Source organism: Sphaerodactylus townsendi, linkage group LG08, assembly GCF_021028975.2.
Source record: "Sphaerodactylus townsendi isolate TG3544 linkage group LG08, MPM_Stown_v2.3, whole genome shotgun sequence".
NCBI classification, from domain to species: Eukaryota; Metazoa; Chordata; class Lepidosauria; order Squamata; family Sphaerodactylidae; genus Sphaerodactylus; species Sphaerodactylus townsendi.
Window position 1 is genome coordinate 75,019,395 of NC_059432.1, and position 17,148 is coordinate 75,036,542.

At 41.2% G+C, this 17,148-nt stretch overlaps 1 protein-coding gene across 3 annotated transcripts in view; it reads right to left on the reverse strand.

The window, feature by feature from the left end:
- The window catches only part of PIK3CB (phosphatidylinositol-4,5-bisphosphate 3-kinase catalytic subunit beta), a 105,615-nt gene that overhangs the window by 74,976 nt on the left and 13,491 nt on the right, over positions 1-17,148 (reverse strand). For 2 of the 3 annotated variants that reach the window (XM_048506058.1, XM_048506059.1), the window contains exon 2: positions 4,831-4,939. The gene's annotated coding sequence lies outside the window, so the exon portion shown is untranslated. Of the gene's footprint in view, positions 1-4,830; positions 4,940-9,119; positions 9,198-17,148 lie in introns of those variants that run through there. The other variant, XM_048506060.1, reaches the window with a different exon arrangement.

A 17,148-nucleotide genomic window follows, 5' to 3' on the forward strand; every position in this document is an offset into this window, starting at 1 on the left:
CTCTGCTACTCGCAGTGGCCCACCAGGTGCCTTTGGGAGCTCACATGCAGGAGGTGAAAGCAATGGCCTTTTGCTGCTGCTGTTCCCGAGCACCTGGTCTGCTAAGGTTCACTGAGTGAGGTAGGTTTTGTAATGAGCAAGACAAACATGGTAATCACTGAGGCTGTTGTTGTATGTTATCAGGTTGGTTTTAAAGAATAGATCAGCAGGACACTCTAAATAGTCAAAGGAAAATCTGACTAAGGTGCATAAATTTAAGTTAATTGTGGCTTCAGAGTGTGGTTTAAATTCTCTTTAATGCTTGCAAATAAAAACAGACTTCCATTGACACTAGCCCAGGGGTAGGGAACCTGCGGCTCTCCAGATGTTCAGGAACTACAATTCCCATCAGTCCCTACCAGCATGGCCAATTGGCCATGCTGACAGAGGCTGATGGGAATTGTAGTTCCTGAACATCTGGAGAGCCGCAGGTTCCCTACCCCTGCACTAGCCACTAGTTTGGATTTTTTCACACATGCAGGATCCCACACACACCAACCTGACCTTTTCCAAGGTCCGCTCATCACCTGCTAGGCAGATCCACCTTTCAAACAGACTGTTGTCTTTCTGAAACAAACTATGATTGTTCTCTCCCTGAGTTCAACCCGCACTACAACTTCTGCTGTGCTTTTCTTCCACATTCCCTCCTGCCTGCCACCAAAAGGTGCCTGGATGCTGGAGCAGCATCAGGAATAAAACAGCTGTGGCTGTTTTTTTTTTCCTTTTAAGGGCAAGACAGCCAGCATGGTGTAGTGGCTAAGAGTGGTGGCCTCTAATCTTGTGAACTGGATTCGTCTCCACACTCCTCCACGTGAAGTCTGACTTTGGGCTAGTCACAATTTGCTCAGAACTCTCTCAGCCCCACCTACCTCATAAGGTGTCTGTTGTGGAGAGGGGGAGGGAAGACACTTTGAAAAAGGTAGAGAAAAGCAGGGTACAAAAATCAACTCCTCCTGCTCAACCAATATCCTCAGTCTTCTTCTGATACAAGTTTTACCTATTCTTACATTAGTTACCTCAAAAAGGTAGAAAAAAGCAGGGTACAAAAATCAACAACTCCTGCTCATTCTTCCTGTCCATCACAATCCCACTTCCTTCATGGAACTGAACCCTTATAAAAATGACCCATATCCTCAAAATGACCGATATTCTCAATCACATATGCTTCTTCTGAAATAAGTTTCACCTATTCTTACATTAGCTACTTCAAATGGGCACTAGATCTGACAGGAAACCTATGACTAATTTGTATACACATGAAATTGGCAGAAGTACCTTTAGTAACTGATAGGGTTCAATAACCTCTTCCCATCATGAAGGTTTTCCTTGATTAGAGGAAACAGACACACAAAACTACAAACAAACTCACACAATGCATGTGTACATGTATAAGAAAAGGAGAAGCCCTATATAAGATTACACTGCTGCAAACAAAGAAATAAATAAAATTTGATGTTTGTGGTCAGATATTCAATACTTCGTGCAAACCTGACACGGAAGTCTGTGATACTGCACCACTGCAATCACACATAACTGGATTTGTCTGTGCGGACATGAAAATCTGTTTATAAAATGATCATAACAATAGTGAAATATCCAGTTGTGTATGGGTGCAGCATAGGTCTTAGTGCCAAAAAGAGAGCGCAGGACAAGCCTCCATCTGATCACCTAATTTTTCAGTATTAACGAAGCTGCCATAGTTAAGGTAACAGAATATTTGCTTTCCTGAGTTAAGACAGACAGCAGTTCACAGTTCCTTTTGGGCCTCTCTGAAGAAACACTCAATACCCCCTTTCTGGCTAGATGTGGAGCTAACTGGCAAGAAATCGTTGTTTGGATATCTGTGGCTGATCTGTCTGACTTCACTTACAGATTCTGTGATACATGAAACCTGGCTTAGGAACAAAAACATAGTAGAGGCTTTACCACAAGTATATTTTTTCAAGACTTGTCATATTTACATAGTATAATTTTTACTACAGAACATATTTATTATACCAAAGAACTGTGAAAGTACGATGTTAAAACAGCCACTAAATGTGGCTTTCATTTTGTCCAGAAACTTTAGAGTTTGCACTAAATCAGTACTCCTTTTGGTTTCTTAAATTATTTGAATCGTATGTCAGAAAATTTAACCACAAACACTTACATGATTTACTAAATAAACTCTCTCTTTCCCAACATAACATAAGGTGGAATAAAGCAAGGATATCATAAGATGCAAATATGTGAACAGGTGAGTCCTCAGGCAAATTCGACCTTGTCAAGAACTGAAATAGGTAGTCTTATATCCCCCAACCCCCCTTTTAACTGGAAATATTGAGGAATACTGAAAAAAACTCTCTCTTTTTCTTTTAGAATAGGTGAAATGCTTTTAAAGACAAGGTGGGCAAGCTGCAGATATATACAACTGTTAAATCCACTATGCATCTTCTAGAAGAACACTTAAAGGACCAATCCAGGGGGGAATTGACTCGTGGAGGAGGCTTGCACAGTAGATTTGCCCTCTCTGGGTCATATACCCTAGGAGAAGAACAAACACACTGATGGCAGAGGCCGTGGGATTCAAGGACCCAACACTCAGGGGCTGTGAATCAGCACTCCCATGCTGTTGGCCCCATCGAGCAGGGGCATGCCAGAGGCATGTATGTGGGTGGTGCCAATGTTAGTTGGCTTCCACCCTGGATTTGAGGGCAGTTAAGCCAAAGCCTGAGGCTTGGATTTAATTCATTAAGTCCTATGGAGAGCTTTCCAGCGATGGGGTTATTTTTGTTTGTTTGTTTTTCTGCCTTTCCATGCTGCCCCCTCTGGGGGCAGTAGGGTGGCACAGAAGCAGCACAATTCCTGGCTGCCTGCGGCTGTGAATTGGGCTGCCACTCTGTATGAGGGAGCACACAGGATTATCGCTGTTTCTCAACAGTTGAATGCTTTCTGCTGTCCTTTTGACCTGACTCTTCTCTTCATAGGCATCATCATGGGGGAGGAACAGGGGCTAAAGCACCAGGCACAGCTTGAAAGGCTCACATGGGGGCTCACATGGGGGGACACATTCAGCCATCCCCTTCCTCCCCTCCATGACCAGGAGGAAGGGGCAGAAGTGGGGCTGCAATCCGGCCTGGGTGCTCTTCCTCCACAGCTGGGCAGGTGGAGCCTGCAGGAAGGCAAGAGGCACAAACTTCTAAAGATGCCAGCCACAGATGCCGGCGAAACGTTAGGAACAAAATCCACCAGACCACAGTCACACAGCCCGGAAAACCCACCAGAACCATTTGATAGGTCTGATTATTTTCCAGAATCTCTCCATTTTTTCCCCTGTAGCTTCAACACTTCCTGAAATTTTACTTCGCTATACTCTCTCATCATCCATATCTCCAATGATATGAATACTGACTTACCCTATAAAATTGCTGAAGGGATTATGCTGCACTCATATGCTAAAAGCTATAGGAAGTTGTGAGAATGAAGCAGGACATTCTCAGGCTTATACACACCCTCCCTCTTCCCCTCAAGCTCTCTGCAAAAAACCTGAAGCACAACAAATCTGTACTAGTGCAGCCAATCGACAATCGACAATAGAACTGTAATTTTTGTTATAACATACAAAATCAGGTGCTTCAATGAATTATGTTTTGCGCCCCCCCCCCCCCCTCTCAGCTAGCATTCTAAACATGAACTAAAACACTGTGTTTGGGCCACAAACCAATTCCAGTTTGCTGAAGTGCCCCAATGCAGAGTCCCAAATTATGGTACTGCAAGTCAGTACAACAGTGGTTCTCAACCTGGGGGTCGGGACCCCTTTGGGGTCAAACAACCCTTTCACAGGGGTTGCCTAAGACTCTCTGCATCAGTGTTCTCCATCTGTAAAATGGATAAATGTTAGGGTTGGGGATCACCACAACATGAGGAACTGTATTAAAGGGTTGTGGGATTAGGAAGGTTGAGAACCACTGCAGTAGGAGGAGGGAAAAGGGAGAGGAACTAAGAACATCCTAGTTCATCCTCATAACAAGCTATGGACTGATCATGACATCTGAACTGAGTCAAAATACATAAAGCGCTCTGAAAATATTACATTAATTGTCTAAATATTATTACTATTTTTAAAAGTCTTCAACATTTATCTAGACATACATTTTGTCCCTAAAACTTATCTTTGAATGAGAAGACTCTAATTCACATCAATACTTGTAATTTTATACCTCTTGGCTCAAATCATCAATCCTGCATGTGTAGAACTAGAAAGGCTCTGAAAGATATTCAGCACTACTCATAAAGCACTAGGTTTTCTATAAAATAATCTGCAATATTCATCAGTTCATTTGCAATTATTTATTCTGCACCATCATCAGGAAACAGAGTAAGGGTGTTAGTTCAAAACCATAACAATGCAAAACAAAGTGCCACATAATACATTTGTATAACAAAATAAAATTTAAAATACTATAAAAATAAAATCTATGGCTAGAACAAAATTTGGTTTGCATGATATCCAGAACTGAACCTCCTTCTTCTTTTTATGGAATGCCCAAACCTCGCACAGAAGAGCAATTTGACCACACATGTGTGCATGCGTATGTGTGCAGAGCTATTTCAATGCAAACGAGAACCCTTAAAACAAAAGTAGGACACAGACTTTGGTAACACAGTCACATTCTGCCTCTATGAACATTCACTGTACACACTTTGAGCATGTGGAAGAGGCTCCTGTTTTTCCTATATATCGGTTAACTGAAAAGTAAGCACAAAAGTAGCTAACATACCAAATGGCATCTTTAAAGTAAAGAAACTTACATTTTTTCCCTCTGTAGATAGCTATTCTCGTTCCTTTATGACTGGACTGGTCTATTTGTGCAAACCATGCTTCCTCCAGGTTGACTCCGAAGGCTTTACACAATGAAACCTTTAAAAAGGGAAAACATCACTTTTTAACAACAGGAAAACAAACAAACCTAATCACATTTACAGTGACAGAACCCTTTTATTAGCTCTTTATTCACAAACATAACCTTACTCTTTTCGTGCACATTTTACACAAAATAATTTCTTTCACATATAGCACATACAATACTCTTCAACTGCTGGAGACTCATATGCCCAAAGAAACAACTTCATCCCAGTTATTGACGCTTCTTTTCTGGGCTTCTTGAAACAGATAGGCAGAAAAGAGTAATGAAACATAAACATGCAAGTGAAAAAAGGGATCCACCTCTCACTGGTGTACCTTGTCTATTTTCCACTTCTTTCACTAATGCGAAGGAAGGAGAAAAGTCAGACAGAGGATGTATAGTAGAAAGTGGTAATGCAAAGTTGGAAGAAATGAAGCCCTTGGACTTGCCACAGTGGAAAGGAGTTGAAATCAAATTACTTTTTCATCTGCCTGTTAAGTTCACTTTTTCACTTGCCTGTTTCATTTGTTCCCTCCTAAAACTACCTGCCTCCTCCCTGCTCGGCTAGTGGACCAATTCAAAAGGTTTGCCCTTGGAGATTGATGGATCCTGCTGGTTTCCAGGTGGCTCCGGGGGATTTTGGGAGCCTCCCCGATGATTCTGTGAAGGCACTTATAGCTGCATGGAGTGATGGAGTGACTGGGGTCCTAAACAGAGTTGCTTCTTAGCAGATGACACTCAAGGTGCTGGTTAGGGATGTGCATTTGAATATACTGAACAACAACAAAAAAGGTATTTCTTGACTGGAGCCAAAAAAAAGGTCAAATCTGGAAAAAACAAAAATCTTCAGTTTTTCTGGGATTTCCCTAGGCTTCAATTGAATTGAAACCTATGGGCAATCTTGGTGGGGATCTGGGGGAACTGCTTTTAAGGTAGACACACCAAATTTGCAGCACAACTCTTGGTGACTCTTCTTACACAAACCCCTGAGTTTGGTAAAGATTGGGTCAAGAGGGAGTTGGCTTCTCAGGATGAGATTCCAGCAGCAGGAACAGCTCCAGGCCCCTCTGTTTCAGCCAAGGGACTGCCAGGTATCTCACAGCTTGGGGACCCATCAGCAGACCCAGTTGGGTTGACTGACAAGTCAGCTGAACACCAAAGGCAAAAAAAGAGGCTTGAAAGGCCATCTAAAAGGCGAAGTGTCAGGATCGCCACACACTATGGCAGGAGGCTTTAAGCCGACACAGTGGTGTAGTAGGTCCTTGCAGGGATTCACTCACTCCCTAGCCAGAATCCTATCTAAGTCTGAGCATGAGTTCTGTTCAGTCTGGGTGTAACGAGTGTGCTTCCCTAGGAAGCTCCATGCAGCTGGTCTGCCTTGGCTTCTCTGAACTTCGCCTCTCAGCCTGCCTGCCTGGTCCTCCTGCCTTGATTCTGGACTGTCTGACTATGCCTTTGCCTGCTACCTGCTTTGACCCTGGGGCTGCCTGACCATGCCTTATCTGATACCTGCCAGCACCATAAGCCCCCTCCTTGGAGATCTTCAGAAGGTGCAGCAAGGACTTTTGAGGGGATATGAACAGCAGGCATCTTTTAAGGGGGAAGGGACTTGGGGCTTGTTATTTTATATTTGGGAACAGTACTCTATTGGGAAATGGCAAGACAACTTACACATACAATACACAACTTCTCATAAAAGTAATGTACCTTTTTGGTTACAGAATAATTAAGCCAGAATAAGTTTAAAGTTGTGTACACAGAAATATGTTTTCGAAGCCAAAGTATCTCAACGGAAATTATAACCTGGTACATTGCATATATTATATTATAAGGACACATAAACTATTTATTTAGCTTCATTAAGTTGAGAATACCAATATTACCTAATCGTTAAAAGATTTTCCTGCTAGAGCCTAATAAAAACCTTATTTAGCTATAAATAAACTGACAAGGTCTTGCCGTTTCCATAAAGTAAAATCTTATGAGACAATGCTGCTAAAATAACATTTTGTGGGAGGGCAAAAGATGAGTTTTCAGAACTAATACATTTATGCTCAGAACATGTGACCCAGAACACAACTACAGGGTAAGTTGAACTGCCTTGACATTTAAAACAAACACAAAAACAGAACACCACATTCATATCTGTATGAGAAACCATAAGCATGTAGCCACAAGTTCTTTCACGAAAACATTCTCCCTATAAAGATAAGAGAATGCCATGTCAAACCTCTGCTCAGAAGGAAACAAAATCCCCAGCAGTCTATCCCAAGCATATTTACTTCAAGCCCACCAAATTTCAACTGTAAGCATGAACTGGGTGGTACCTTAAAGACTAACAAGCTTTTCTTCTAGAATAAGCCTTCGTGGTCTAGAACCATATGCATAGGGAGGGTCGTCATATGACTCAGTCTGGTTCATAGACATTTGCATGCAGCTTTTCTTTCTCCCAGGCCAAACAATTTCTCATCTAACACTATTTGATATCTTCGAGAAGCTAAAGTAATACAGAGGAGGAAAATGTGCACTGATCTCACGAGGTATCATCACAGCTACACACACACCCTGCCAGACCCAAGCATACTAAGCCTCCTGCCCTGCCTATGTCTAGTCCTCTCACCTACCTTCCTGATCTACCTGCTGTGGTCAGCAATGTTTTACTTTTGACCCATAGCAGTCCAAAGGAAAATGGATAAGGCGACTACTGAAGGAAAGGGGCAAAAGGGACATCAACTGCATCATCTGCATCTTAGGAAAGCAAAGTATAGCTCCTCAGGTTAGTGGCAAACTGCCAGCCTAGCAAACTTCCTAAAAGACAAGCTTCAGATAAACTTGTATGCATAACAGATCTGTACTAAAGTCAATAAGAATCAGGAATTCAGTGTCACACTTCTCCACAGTCCATATTATTCAACAGTACGCCTTAAAAGTTTTGCAGGATCAGACATTTTATCTCATTACTTTAATCTGAGGCAGATTAGCTTTACAATGTGCTGACTAAATTCACTAAAATGCATGTATTAAGTGGTAGTCCAGTTTATTTGGCTTCACTTACTGCAGCTTCTGCTAACAGGTAAGGTAACATGCTATCAAAGTGATATGCATGGCCATTTCCTGCCACATATATGGACAAAAATAACATGAAATTGGAAACTAGCAGATGCAAAGCTGAATATCCCTTTCCACCCCCCCCCCTCAGAGATTCCTCTCTGCTTGCCCAGACACACCACAAAGCAAATACAGCATTGCTCTTGCTGCTTCAGAACTGTTGCGTAGTGAACTAATCCATGACAGAGGTCTGTGCAGAGTGAAGTTGTGCAGCAATGGACTATCCATTTCTAACATCTTTCCAATATAGAGCAAATCTACAGGATACCTGTAATTAATCCTCCTACACATTTCAATATATCTAAGTGAATCTGAATCTCACTTAGCAGTTGGTTATGCTGAATCTGCTGTTCCATTATATTGACTAGTTTTACTTAGTATTTTCACTGTTCGATAGAGTCTGCGTACTTAAGAACCAGCCTTGTATGTGAGTTTACCTCAGTAATACAGATGGATGAACAGGAAATATCTTCAATACCCAATTCACAACACAGATTAAGTGGATCTGTATTGCACAGCAGTTTGCTAAAATCACACAAGCTGGCTATGTATCTTCATACTCCATAGATTTGGACTGGTACAGAAACACAGATTGATAAACCTGCAGAAGAATAGCATGGAATTCCTGATTCCACGACTAAGCAAGCCCAGTATTTACTAACCATAAGGATTCACACACAGCGGCTGCAACTGAGAACTACTGATGCCTTGTAAAATTATCCTGGCAGTGACCTGTCTGGAAACACATTTCTGGTTACTGCCACACACATGTGTGCAAAAAAAGACAAACACACACTCTTCCCCCCAAAAGAGGCTAAACATTCCAATCCTTTTTTCCCTTGTAAACCAATCAGAACATTAAAAGTCAGCCAGCTGAAAATGTTCAAGTGTGAAAGAAGAGCATACATCTACTGTACAAATTTGTCCTTTCCAAAATGAAACACATACACAGCACATATAAATCCCTAATGAAAATCCCTAAATCAAATCTGAGAATACATGAGCATGCTGTTAAATAAAACCTATACTGAAAGTTAAAATGCTAATATTTTTTAAACCTAGCAGAACAATACTTCTGTGGATTACCTTTCATGAGACCCCAAAGCTGCCAGTCCATAAAGGATTCTTTCAGACTTGTGCAGCAAAGCTTTTACAAATGGGTTCTGCAGCAATCCAACAGAGCAGATGAATTCACAGCCAACATCCTTGCCAAGGGAGCATGCACTGCAGTCTCTTTTCAGCCTTTATGAAAACCCATCCTGAAAGTTAAAGGGAAAATAAATCCAAAAAGGCCAGGGGAGGCGAGAAGCTATGCTATTCTAACTGTAATTCAAACTCTCTCCTCTCGTTTCCACTGGCTTCCACAACAAAGAGATAAGGGCATAAAGCACTAGCTACAAGTTTTTTAAAAGTACCAAAATTACAGAAAACACATTTTCTTTTCAGTCAATGTGTCCACATCACTAGAGTTACTTTTGTAAGAGACAAGCATAGCTCTGTAAGAGACAAGCATAGTATAATTTGTCATAAATCTTTTTTTTAAGTATAACAGATGGGAATATCGAGAAATAACTGCTTGAACTATGCCTACAATATCCATCTATTAAAGGGGAAATGTTTCAAAACAGAGGTCCATTCTGCACAGCGCAAAAAAAGATGTCTGTGGGGCATCTTAAAAAGAGGCGATTGATTCTTTTCACTCAGCACACCCAAAATAAGACATCTGGGGGATGACTTCACGAGAGGCAGCTTCTGGGGTGTTTTCTGGACAGCAAAGGCATCAGAGGGGAAAAGAGGCTTTCCCCCCACCTGACCATTCCCCCACCTGACCATCTGGTCAGTTACACCTTCAGCTTCCACCCAACATTTTGTGTGCAGCTGAAGGGTTTCTCCCTGTCGCCATTTTACTGAAGTTGCCCCAGAATGTTTGCCCTGCAGCCACCTTGTCAGTCCAAAAAGCACTTAGTTATAGTCAGCTTGTCCTGTCGAGTCTTGCAATGTATAGTTTTCCTATTTTTTTTAAATTTATGAGATATCCCTGTAGCTACGCAGACAGGCATAAGATAATCTTAGCTTCTTGGAAGACAGGTCTACTGTCCATTGAAAAGCAGAGGGTAGACATGCCCTCTGCAGACCAACAGTTTTTTCTGTGCTGGTTCGCTGAGGCCAGGTCTACCCAGTGCTTTTCAATGGACAGTAGTCCAAGCTACTAAGATTCTCCTATGTGTGCCTGGGCAGGTATGGAGATTGCTTGATTGATTATGCAGTACAACCCCCCCACCCCCCAAATAAACATTCATATTTTTACTTCAGGCAATAAGGCATCCTATAGATTAAGAATGAATAAAACTTCTCCCCACCAGACAGCCTGAATCAGTTTGATTTCTTCATCTAGAATTCTACAACAGTTAATAGTACTAACAATACTTTTGGAATAAAATATTTACTTTCTGTTCTCTTCAAGATCTTTCACGCAGGCTTAATGCCCAGTTTCTGTGTTTCAGTTAACATTTTGAAATCATTTGTGGGCAACATAATTTTCTCTAGTTCCCTATTTCTTTCCTGAATTACTACAGTTTGTATTTAAAGTAAGACTCTAACAGACTTGGAGAACTCCACATATGTCTGGCTTGCTTTGCCTTTGCCTAACTTCACCAGCTCACAGAGGAGCACTGCTGCTTTTGTCCTTAAATGTTTTTTAAACCATTTCAGCATTCCATCAATAGAATGTTGGAACAATGTAAAAATTTTTGAATGGGCAAAAATAGTTGTGGATCACCACAGCAACCAGGGATGACAACCTGGAAGAAGAAGGGGCAAAAATGGTGGCTCGATTCAGGGCAAGCAGTGGGGTTTCCTTAGATGTAGCTGGAAAAATGTGAGAACACCCCAGTGCAGAGCAAGCAGCTGGAGGGCAGGTATGTTGAAGGCAAGGTATGCATAATGAGCCATAGAAAGTGCACCCTGTTAAAGAATTACAATTTAAGGGCCTGCACAGCCATCGCTGCTGCTGACTTATACACATGATCAGTATAAAACTAAACAAATTCACATAATGTTGCAGCTTTCCTTCCACAAATAGAAAAACTAACAAGATGTCAGACAGAATTTTGTATTCTTATTTTCATGTGGTATAGAATGGATTCCAGAGAGAGGCTAAAGAGCCTATCATAGATGTCCTACTCAAGTCTAGTCAATGCTGTTTACTTCCAGGAAAGTGTTCTTAATAGTGTACTGTGTGCTAATATTAATAGTAGATAATGGATTGAGTTAGGAAAACAGGAAATATTAACCACTTTGTAAGAGAAGTTTAAAAGGAGAATGAAGAAGAAAAAGAATCACTCAAAACTTGTGGGGATGTGACCAGTATCTAGTGAAGAAGAGAAACCATTACTGGACAAAATATTCAGATAAGTTAATTATAGTTGTCCTTCCCACATCACAACTTTCCACATCACAGTTTTGGCTTATTGTGGGTTAATCTGACACTCCACCCCTCCAACATGAGTACTCCCCCCCCCCCAAAGTGGGTATCAGTGCCACAAGAAGAGCTGCCAATGAAAAGCCCCCCACGTCTGCCACTATCAAGGGGCCGCCACCAAAGCTGCCACCCGCCGACTCTGGAGCAGACCCAGAGAAGCCAAATAGCTACTGCTGCCACACACAGGCCACAGAAAAACCTATAGCCTCACTGCTTGCTTCTAACTGGAGGAAGCCACCTTGTCAAAAACATGTAGGTGGTTTTCCAGATTGCGGAGGTCACCATACCCCTAACCACAGTGATGTGAAAGGGACAACTGTACTAGGAATTATTAATTACTATTAAGACACCAGCAATGAAGACAAATCAGCTAGAGATGAAGGAGAGGATCAGCAAAAAGAAGGGTGACAAAAGGATGTCAACTAACTGAACAACAGACAAAAATTAATTACAGTAAATAAAAAGGAGCCATTTCAAGTCTATCATTTTCCTTGTGCAGTTGTTGATTACTAAATTAATAGAATGAGTTTGGTGATTACATGTAGCTTTTTAACTGATTTTTAACATAAGCTTTTCCTATTTTCTCAGTTGGGAAAGAAAGTGTCTGTGAAATGAGAGATCTAAAAAACTAAACCTGAGAATGATTAACACTATTACCTACCGGTAAACTGAATAACAGAAGTCAGGAATATTTACTATACTCATTTGTGCAGTGCTGAAACAGCATTGTGTAATGCAATGAACTAGCACAAAAATAAGCAAGCAATTCAATTGAGAAAGTCTCAATTGTGCTTACCATTCCTTTTGAGCAAACAAGTTGAACTGATCTTAGCGTTACAAGAAATCTCATTTATATTTTGGGAGGAAAACCTACAATCACTTCTTAGAAACAGGGGAAACAAAGACTAGTCTCTTCATGCTGTATCCTCCTTGTGGAGTATCAAAGCTAAAAAGGTATGGGTGCAGCTTTAATAATATACAAGAAGCTCTTTTATTAACCCAACAAAGTTAACCATCAAATGCTAGTCCAATTGTCATCTTGTCCAACTTTTCTGAACTGAAAAGCATAATACAGAAGTCAACATAGTAAGTGACTTGGTGTTACCATCACATTACTTATATCTATAGCTTTTTTCACTGGCTTCTGATTTCATTTTGTTCACATTAAACTCACTTTAAATAGACGGAGTCCTCCTTACCTCTCCATGTATTTCTCATTGTGTTGGAAGACTAGACTGGTGGAGGAGCCCTTCTGCTTGTTAGGCCTGTTAAGGAGTTATTCCTTTGTTTGCTGGCCCATTTTGAGCTTGTTTTAATGAACAAAACATTTCTGGGACCTCCAAATCCCAAAGGTTTGGGGAGGAGGGACATACAGATGTCTTACCATTACAGCCTATTGTCAATGGGGGATGGTGGGGGAGTTGTGTGCCAGAACTCTGTACCCAACACTAATTTGGAGATTGTGCCAGAACTTTCTATACCCGTAAGAAAACACTTATTGGTTAAATCCTGCTTTGGTGGGGTACTGACCTTGAACTTCACTTTTGGATACGTAGAAAAAGGAAACTTCTTTATACAATTTTTAAAAAAGTTTTATTGGCACCAACAATGCCTAGCAGTGTGTGGGGGTGGGGAGGGTAGAATTTAACAGCAAGTACAGGGCAATTCGCAGATTAAAAAACTGCTTATGCTGATACAGAGGTCGGTTCCACTCAGCACAAAAAAAATATATATATGTGGGACATCTTAAAAAGAGGTGCTTCTGGTGTAGTGGCTAAGAGCAAGTGCACTCTAATCTTGAGAACCAGGTTTGATTCCCTGCTCTGCCACTGGAACTGTGGAAACTTATCTGGTGAACCAGATTAGCTTGTGCACTCCAACACATTCCAGGTGGTGATCTTGGGCTAGTCACAGTTCTTCAGAGCTCTCTCAGCCCCACCTGCCTCACAGGGTGTTTGTTGTGAGGGGGGGAGGAAGGGAAAGGAGATTGTCAGCCTCTTTGAGTCTCCTTACAGGAGAGAAAGGGGGGATATCAATCCAAACTCCTCCTCGTCCTCTTCTTTTTTCCAGACAGCAAAGGCATCAGAGGGGGGAAAAGGCTTTTTCCTGCCCAATTGTTTTGCTCTCTGGTCAGTTTCACCCTCAACTTTTGCCCGACATTTTGTGTGGAGCTGAAGTGATTCTCCCTGCTGCCATTTGCTGAAAGCTGCACCAGGCCGTTGACTCTGCAGGCTCCAATCCTGTGTGCCTTTTCAGCTCAAAAAGGACATAGTTGTATTCAGCTGATTTTGCTGAATCTAACAAAATATAGTTTTCCTTCTTTTTCTTTTTTTGGAGGAGCTGTTTTTGAAGCATTGGGACTGTTGAGGACCAGTCTACTGCCCACTGAGAAACATCCAATGATGAGGGTAGGTTGACAGATAATAGAAAGGTGAGAAAATATGGACATCACAGGGTATGTTGATAGAAGGGGGTACACTGATGGAGAAGGGGTGGAGGCAAAAAATGGGGGTAGCTTGACAGAGGTGGGAAGGAGGAGAAAGATAAGAAATTGCCAGAGAAGGTGAGGAGGGAAGAGAGAGGAAGAAGACTGGCAATGAAGGGGAGGAAGGAGAAAGAGAGGTGGGGGGGATTGACAGAAGACAAGGAGGTAAGAAAGAGGGGAAAGAGTGTTCAAGAAAAGGAAAGGAAGCAAGAGGGAAGGGATGACCCTCTCCAGAAGTTTCTTGTGGGCCCCCACTGTCATTTTATGTAACTCTATAGAAGTTTTCACTTTGCCACCTATTGGAACTCAGTCTTAATCAGTCTGATTTAAATGACATTTGGAACTATATAATGGTAGTCTATCAATTCCTAGGTTTAAAACGCAATTTTGTATATACTGGCTAACAACAAATTAATTAGTGTTCACTAAGGGTCAGGCTGTGAAATTCTGCCAAAGAAAATAATTGGTTTTGTGGTCTCACTACAGTTTAAATATAAAAGGTTCTGTACAATAGTTTTTTGGGGGAAGGAGGATTAAGTTTGGGGATACTTTGCTATTTGAAACCTTCAAGAACACACAAACAGTCAAAATCTGTGAAGATTAAGCAGAAAATTGTTCTAGATACACAAGCAATCAAGGTATTATGAGAATAATGAAACTAACACTGAAACTAGCCTTCACTCCTGGAGTCCTGACATTCAATGCTTGACCTATCAGATAAGAGAAGCATTCAACATTCCTACTGCATGGTCACCTGTGGCAACTAACTAAATAGTAGCACTGTAACCAAAAATTAACAGCAGAAGAATTCGGTCAAAATAGGTTTTATCTCCAAAACGTAATCCAAAAATCTGTGGAAAGATTATCTATTTATTTAGGAATTTTTTTAATGCCATTGCTCCAGGGTCCTGCTGTTGAACCCACTGTATGAATTTGCCATTTTTATTTGTTACAGAAATAAGAAAATGTTCTATTTTGAAAGACCTCAAGTCCCCTATTATCTGAAATCTCATCGAGTTTTCAGTATCATCATTCACACCAAGATTGTTTAAGCAGTCATAAATAAGGCCAGAAATGCCCCCCTGAGAGGTAATGATCCCATGTATGTATGTTCTACCATGTTTCCCCGAAAATAACACAGTGTCTTATATTAATTTTTGCTCCCAAAGATGCGCTGTCTTATTTTCAGTGGATGTCTTATTTTTCTGTGTTCTGTTCGTTGGGCATGCTTCCAAACAAAAACTTTGCTATGTCATACTTTTGGGGGATGCCTTATATTTCTCACTTCAGCAAAACCTCGACTACGTCTTATTTTCAGGGGATGTCTTATATTCGGGGAAACAGGGTATAAGGGTCATAGATTGCCACACTGGACTTCATTCCTCAAATGCCTGAACAGAACACAATATCCAAGCAAAAGATAGTGGATGAACAATTCTGTTTTAAATATGGGTCTGTAGCTACCTAAAGGAACACTAATCATGGGGATCCAGTACCATGTAGTTACACCATGAGATGAAAGATGGCCCCACTAATTTACTTTTTAAAAGACCTTTATCATCCTGTAACCCAGCACAAGAAAACAATGTCCTCCACTGTTTCCTGCAGTAAAGATGGTTAACAGGGGCCAATTTTTTTTCATTCTAATAACCACAGAAAACATTATGCCAGTAGGAAGTAGCAAATGAAAAAAACTAACTGATAACTGAAAATGGAAGACTACTACAAATGAATGTCTTCTCCCAGCAGGTAGGAGACATTCTGTTCTTCACTAGAAAGTTCCGCAAAATTGGCCTTCAGCTCCCAGAACTGAAAATAGCTGTCATAGAAATTGAAGGGGAAAAGAAGAAGAGAATATCATTAAAATGTGACGGGTCGGGGGGGGGGGGGGGGGGCATGCAACAGTAGGCAGTAACTAAGGATTACTTTATTTTTTGCTTGCTAAAGAAAAATGTCACTACTGAATGAACTACAGGGCTCACATTAACATACATAACTGCTTATTTGTTTAACTCTCAAAATGAACTCAGAAAACTAGGCAATGATACCAATGAATGAAAGAAAAAGGAAAAGTCTTGTGAAAAAAAGAGCACCCTCCATTTCCAAGAAGTTGCAATCAATGGAAAGAAATGAGTGCTTGGCTTTTTTTTCTACCACATTAATTTAGACCAAGTAGTAATCACTTGGGACTGCATGAGACCCAACCACCATCACCATCCCACCCCTTGGCAAAGTAGGGCAACATCTATCCTGGCAACTTTGGACATCTCTCTAGACAAAGCAAATGAATTTTGGCTGCTGCACAGTTTACTTTGTAATAGGTTAGAAAAACAAATCATAAGATAAAAAAGTAGGACTCAATGTTATTTTTCAAAGTACCTACTATACCTAAGTCAAAGTGGGAAACAAAAAATGGAGTACTGTGATACCTCTTTGCACTAAGTAGACCAGTAAATAATTCTGGGGCAACAGCTATGAGAGTCCAACACAAGATTTCTGTGGACAGTGTAAAACATATACAAACATATTACTAAGAAAATTCAACAAATGCTATGTTCAACAAAGGATAACAGGGATCCTCTAACTTCTGCAGGAGTCTACCGCGTACCATGCAGCTGTGGACAAGTCTTCATAGGAACCACCAAATGCAGCACCCAGATGCAAATCAAAGAACATGAAAGGCACTAAAGACTAATTCAGCTGGAAAAATCAGCAATAGCAGAACACATGATAACCAAGCTGGGCACAGAATATTATTTGAAAACACAGAAATTCTGGACCACTCTGGCAACCACTATGTCAGACTACACAGAGAAGTCAATGAAATCCACAGGCACATGGACAATTTCAACAGAAAGGAGGAAACCACGAAAATGAACAAAATTTGGCTACCAGTACTGAAAAACACTAGAATCAAGACAGTAATGAACACCACCCAGACAAAGGATATCTCCAGGCAGTAAGCAGTCAAAGGGCTTCTGAACACCACCCAGAACACTGTAGACCAGGGGTCTACTGCGGCTCCGCGTGGCCTGGAGGTCGGGGGGTAGCGTGGGCATGTCCTTCCAGCGCTCCAGAGCAGCGCTGGAAGGAAAGGTGAGTGGAGGGGCCAAACCTGAGATGGCTCCATGCGTAAGGGTGCTGCTTTT